Genomic DNA, 7041 nt, shown 5'->3' with positions numbered 1-7041 from the left:
GAACACTATATTTTACAGCACATAAATGACCAGCCATTTACTAAGAAATAACATGTTAATGACACAGTAATTATGTTAAAGTAGTGTACACAATCCAGTGACTTTCAGGTGAGGGTCATGTCAATCTGTTGCATTTTACATTACAGTGTAAGTACAGTATAATAATGAGTAATTACAATACTGTTGCACTGTACTTACAGGAATAATTCCACTGTAATAAAGGCACTGTAATATAAGTGTTACCAAAACATCTAGCTCAAAGGAAATAATGAAATCTGTAGTGCTCACCATTCTCCACGCTTTGTCGCTGAGCTGCATTCTTCAAGAATTTCCTCTGAACGGCTCTCAACCTTATTCATCACAATGTTTTTCTCATATTTTTATTATTTCAATGTTGTGTAATAATTGCCTTTTTTTGAAAACATATTTTTGTGTGTTTCACCTTTATTTAACCAGGTAGTTGAGAACAAGTTACAACTGCGACCTGGCCAAGATAAAGCAAAGCAGTGCGACAAAAACAACAACACAGAGTTACACATGGGATAAACAAACGTACAGTCAATAACACAATAGATAAATCTGTATACAGTGTGTGCAAATGAAGTAAGGAGGTAAGGCAATAAATAGGCCATAATGGCGAAGTAATTACAATTTAGCTATTTTCACTGGAGTGATAGATGTGCGGATGAGGATGTGCAAGTAGAAATACTGGTGTGCAAAAGGGTAGAAAACAAAATAATATATAGGGATGAGGTAGGTAGTTGGTTGGATAGGCTATTTACAGATGGGCTGTGTACAGCTGCAGCAATCGGAAAGCTGCTCTGACAGCTGATGCTTAATGGGGGAGATATCCGTCTTCAACTTCAGTGATTTTTGCAATTCGTTCCAGTCATTGGCATCAGAGAACTGGAAGGAAAGGCGACCAGGGGGTGTTGGCTTTGGGGATGACCAGTGAAATATACCTGCTGGAGAGCGTGCTATGGGTGGGTGTTGCTATGGTTACCAGTTAGCTGAGATAAGGCAGAGCTTTACCTAGCAAAGACTTATAGATGACATGGAGCCAGTGGGTTTGGCGACGAATATGTAGCGAGTACCAGCCAACGAGAGCATACAGGTCGCAGTGGTGGGTAGTATATGGGGCTTTGATGACAAAACGGATGGCAATGTGATAGACTGCATCCAGTTTGCTGAGTAGTGTTGGAGGCTATTTTGTAAATTACATCGCCAAAGTCAAGGATCGGTAGGACAGTCAGTTTTACGAGGGTATGTTTGGCAGCATGAGTGAAGGAGGCTTTGTTGCGAAATAGGATGCCAATTCTAGATTTAATATTGGATTGGAGATACTTAATATGAGTCTAGAAGGAGTTTACAGTCTAGCCAGACATCTAGATATTTATAGTTGTCCACATATTCTAAGTCAGAGCTGTCCAGTGTAGTGATGCTAGTCAGGCGGGCGGGTGCAGGCAGCAATGGGTTGAAGAGCATGCATTTGGTTTTGCTAGCATTTAAGAGCAGTTGGAGGCCGCGGAAGAAGTGTTGTATGGCATTGAAGCTCGTTTGGAGATTTGTGAACCAGGCGAGGCAGTCATTAGAGAAACCAAGGCTGTTGAGTCTGCCGATAAGACTACGATGATTGGACCTACTCTATGGCACAGCGCTCTGAAAAAAAAAAACTGAGAAAGGTGTTTATAAATGTTAATAAATTATCTCCATTTCACGATTTTGGCCAAAGGTTAGAGATCACAAAACTGTGTCAACACACAAAACGTGATCATAATTGTGATATAAAGGTGATGTTAGTTACTTATAAACAGACCCATTTAGGCTCCTTCACTGTTATCCCCCTAAAACCCCTATCCCCAATAGACAAACAATCACCTTACTGTTATACTTGCTTTCTTGTACTAACAGGTGTCTTTTTCTACTAGCACTGACTTTGTAATGACTGGTTTTGACAAATACTGTCATATCTAGCAACCTTTAGTTGAATGAGCTGACTGTAAGTGGCTCTGGAGAAGAGCGTCTGCTAAATTATCAAAATGTACAAATTTAAGATATTGTTAAATTCAATTATATTGAATTTGGCCATCAATGGCCCTTCAATAATTTGGTACCATAATGATCATCTTATTATTATTAATATTACAAAAGTACAATCAATGTATGTATATTCAATCAATATGACTTTACCACAACCATATCCATGTCACAGCTGTAGTGCGTTAGTACCACCAACTGTTCATGCAATGTTACTACAGGTGGTTCTGAGTTCCTTGGTGAGTGAGTGGTGATTGTTTTTGTCCCCTTGAAAGTAAGTCATTTACCTACAAGTAGTTGTACTGTAGATGGCAATAGCGCACTAGTTCAAGCACGTGTCATGCAGTCAGTCCCATTTGAATGATGGCAGAATGTAAGACTGTAGTGGTCTACGGGTATGGGTGGACTGTGCCCAGAAATGGTTATTTTACTGCTGCTCTTCAATTACTTGTTACTTTTATTTCTTATTTGTATTTGTATTATTATTTTTTTACTGCATTGTTGGTTAGGGGCTCGTAAGAAAGCATTTCACCTGTTGTATTCGGCGCATGTGACTAATAAAATTAGATTTGATTTGATTTCTTTGCCACATTCTTTGCAATTTTACTTTAGTGCCTTATTGCAAACCGGATGCATGTTTTGGAATATTTTTACAGACTTCATACTTTTCACTGTGTAATTTGGTTAATATTGTGGAGTAACTACAATGTTGTTGTCACATCTTCTCCTGCTCCTCCCCTTTGCCGTACGACGTTGCCGGAATACTAACCACCGGTCCTGGGAGTCATCATTACGAACACCTAGCACTTGTCATTGCTCGCACCTGTTAATCCTTATGATTCACACCTGGTATTCATTACCTTTGTAAGGCGTCTAGGTATAGCAGGTAAGGCGGAGTCAGGCACAGGACACAGAGATGAGTAATTCACGTAACTTTACTCAAAACAACAAATATTCCAAGAAGGAAAATAATCAAGCTCACAAATACAAATACAAATAAATACAAATACCAATGAACAAACACACACAAAACGCCGCCCGAACAAGGAGAGGGACCAACTTTGGCAGAAGTTGTGACAACCTTCATCATTTCCTACCCTTTATATGTCAGTCTTTTATGGTCACTCACCAGTTGGTATCATTCGTATGTACCGGCGTGTAGCCTTATGGAATTGTTTCGTTCCTGGTTTTGATGTTTTATTAAACGTTTCATCTGCACCTACTTCCCACTCACAGCTCCATTATTACAGAGTACCAACTCAAACTATGGAAGCAGCAGGAAAATCAGATATCTCTAAAGACGGTCAACGAGCAAGGGTACTTTCTACGTCAACACAATGACCAGCTGGCTCAACTGGGAAAGGCCATGGAAGAGGTTCTCCACAGTCTGCAGCATCTCGAACACCCCTGAGAGATGTTGCAGCCCAGCAGCGGAGGATACTCTAGAGCCAGTCTACACTGCGAGCCAGCGCAACGGCCCATTCAGCAACCAGCTCAGGTCAGCGATGCCCGTCTATCCCTCCCGGAGAAATACGACGGCACACCATCCAAAGGCAGTGGCTTCCTTCTTCAGTGAGCCATCTATTTTTCACACCAGATGGGAGCCCCCACCACTGAGAGGTCTAAGGTTGCCACGGTTATTTCTCTGCTGACCGGGCGGGCATTGGAATGGGCTACGGCCATCTGGGAGAGAGGAGAGGAGGAGCTAGATTCTTATGAGGGGTTCATGGCTCTGTTTAAATGCATTTTTGATCATCCCGTGGAGGGTTAGAGAGGGAGGTGAGCATATGCTTCAGCTACAGCAAGGGGATCAGACGGCTGCTGAGTATGTGCTCACCTTCCGGAGAGTAGCAGCTTCCAGTGGATGGAGTGAGCCGGTGCTTTGCACACTATTTAGAAGAGGTCTGCGTGAGGGGGTCCAGAAGGAACTGGCCTGTCGTGACGGCAACCTCACTCTGGACGCACTCATTGTGATAGCCATCCATCTGGATAACCTTCTCCGGGAGCGTCGGAATTCTCATTACTTCTCTCCCTCTTTTATGGATCAGACCCTTGCCTCCTCCCTCAACATTACCATCTACCTGCTCTCCTCTCCTTTTCCAGTTCAGGGCCTCGACTGTCGGCCATTAGGATCTGGAACCATCAAATACATCACTCAACCACTCACCCTCACTGTGGAGTCCAATCATCAGGAGAACATCCCCTTCTTCATCACCAGTGCACCAGTTCACAAAATCATCTTTGGCCTCCCTTGGCTCCAACGCCATGACCCTACCATCTCATGGTTGAATATGATAATCACAGACTGGTCACCTGAATGCCGGAAGACCTGATTCCCTGTCCTCTGTGGCGCCACTTTAGTTGAGAGTCCTGTGGTTGCCCTTCAGCCCAAAATCCTGTAGGAATACCAGGACATAAGGCAGATATTCTCCAAAACCTGCACTACCTGTCCCCCTCCTCATTGCCCCTGGGACTGTGCCATCTACGTGTTTTCCCGTGCTACACCTCCGTGCAGACGCATCTAGCTGAGACCCAGGCCATGGAGGATTACATTCAAGAGGCCCTCCAATAGGGTTTCATCCTCACATCCACGTCTCCTAAATCGGCTGGTTTCTTCTTCATGGCCAAGAAGGAGGGAGGATTATGCCCATCTATTGATTACGAGGACTCAATGACATCACCACAAAGTATCGGTACTCCTGTTGGTGCCGTCAGCCATCGAGCAGCTCTGTTGGGCCCAGTTCTTCAACAAACTGGTCCTGCGGAGTGCCAACAATCTCATCCACATCCGGGTGGGGATGAGTGGAAGACAGTGTTCAGCACGATGTCAATGCTTCGTCAGTGTTCCAGGAATTCATCAACGAGGTGTTCAGGGACATGATTGTATACATCGATGACATCCTGTTCTTTTCGACCAACCTGGAAGATCACATCACCCACGTTCGAGCAGTCCTGGAATGCCTCTTAGCCAATCACCTGTTCACCAAGGCGGACTCCTTCTTGGGTTATCAAATCAGCCCGCAGGGATTGAAGATGAAGGACAAGAAGGTAGATGCGGTAAGGTCATGGCCAGTCCCAACCACAAATCAAGGGGATACAACGGCTTTTGGGGTTTGCCAACTTCTACCGCCGCTTCATCAGGAACTTCCGCGCCGTCGCCGCCCCTCTCAGCTCAAGGGTTGGCCTCATAGGTTGGTTTGGTCTCCAGCAGCTGACGAGGCCTTTCGTCTCCTCAAGGGGCGTTTCACCTCCGTCCCCTTGCTAAAACACCCAGATCTAACTCTACCTTTTGCGGTTGAGGTAGGCGCATCTGAGGTGGGCATGGGGAAAGTTTTGTCGCAAAGACAGGGTAACCCATTGAGATTCTATCCTTGTGCTTTTTTTCTCCAAGAAATTGTCCTCCACAGAGAGGAATTACGATGTCTGCAATCGGAAGCTCCTGGCGGTGAAGTTGACATTAGAGAAATTTAGACACTGGCTGGAGGGCGCCAAGGAACCATTCGTCATACTCACCAACCATCGGAACCAAGAGTACATATGGACAGCAAGGAGACTGAATCCACGCCAATCCAGGTGGGCACTTTTCTTCACCAGGTTTGACTTCTCACTAACCCATTGCCCAGGTTCTAAGAACATCAAGGCCGATTCCTTGTCCCGTATCTACGATTCGGGAGAGGTTCCTGTCCAGAGGGTACCCATAATCCCATCCTCCCGAGTCGTAGGTCCAGTGGTTTGGGAAGTAGATGTGGACATCCGCCATGGTCGAGAGAGGGAGCCCGCACCCGGAATTGTCCTCCCGAGTGCATCTACAGTGGTTCCTCCTCTAAAAGTTGTGAGCTTACAACGCGGGACTTAAAGGGACCCAAAAATATATAAGCATGGAGAAACAAACATTTTCCATGACATTCTTAAGATATGTGTTGACTGAATATAAGCAAGTGATGTCTGCTATATAATCAAGTTATGTTTCTCCAGAAATAATTTTTTCTAAATATCAAACTGGCTTTATTTACAAATTAGTGAGAATATCTCACCCTATGTTCAAGGACTGCCTTTTTCTCGCTCACTCTAGGTTAAATGAAAACAAAATCTCCAAAATATTGTTACTTTTAAACAAATTGATTATTATTAATTCATTTAGAATTATATACTGTAAATGCCCCTTAGATATTCACAGATATTGTCACAGATCCTAATGGAAAATGACCCTTAGATATTCATTTAGAGTCCTCCAATCCTCTAAATGTAATTAGTGGGGGAGAGTCTCGTCATTGAAAACAATATTTTTTCGATATACTGTAGGCCTACCATAGACGAAATTAGTCTCACTAGTGTTGAGTAATGTGCTTTTGAAAATGGTGTAGGTCTTATTTATTTAACGAGCACATTGAAGTTAGAAGCAAAAGCCTACAGCTATTTTAACACTGTTTTGCGTTGCTCTGAGGCTGGCATCGGGACCGGTCTTGATAAATCAATGAGATTTTTATTTTCACATAATCTCCGTTTGGGTATGGTTAGACAAAAATTAGAAAATTAGGGTGCAGAAATGTTATGCTCTTAGTGTAACCTTTACTTAGCTAGGCAATGTTGTTGATCCATCCTCAGTTGTCTCCTATCTATGGAAATAAAAGTGAAGTCAGACACCATTCCAGTTATGAGATATTGTGTCGCTGATGTAGGCTAAGATGTATTATATATTCATTACAAGTCATATTTTACCTGATGTAACTCGTGTGTTATTTTTTTACTGCAGAACCCATAAGTTCTCAGGTGGAGGTAATGTAAAATATCTTCAACCAGAAATAAGGCTTGTTATACCCAGGGACTAAGCTCTCAGCTCTCTTCCCTTCTGGCCTTAAATGCCAAATACAAAAAGGGTCCAAGTGTCATATTTTATCATTTAACATATGAATGCTGAAGGTAATAGGACAAAATACAACTTGTCACTCATCACAGTCACAATGAGAGATCTCATCGTACTACATGCTGTAGGCATGTTGTACG

The sequence above is a fragment of the Oncorhynchus masou genome, chromosome 5, assembly GCF_036934945.1.
Source record: "Oncorhynchus masou masou isolate Uvic2021 chromosome 5, UVic_Omas_1.1, whole genome shotgun sequence".
Lineage (NCBI taxonomy): Eukaryota > Metazoa > Chordata > Actinopteri > Salmoniformes > Salmonidae > Oncorhynchus > Oncorhynchus masou.
This window is presented reverse-complemented; position numbering follows the sequence as displayed.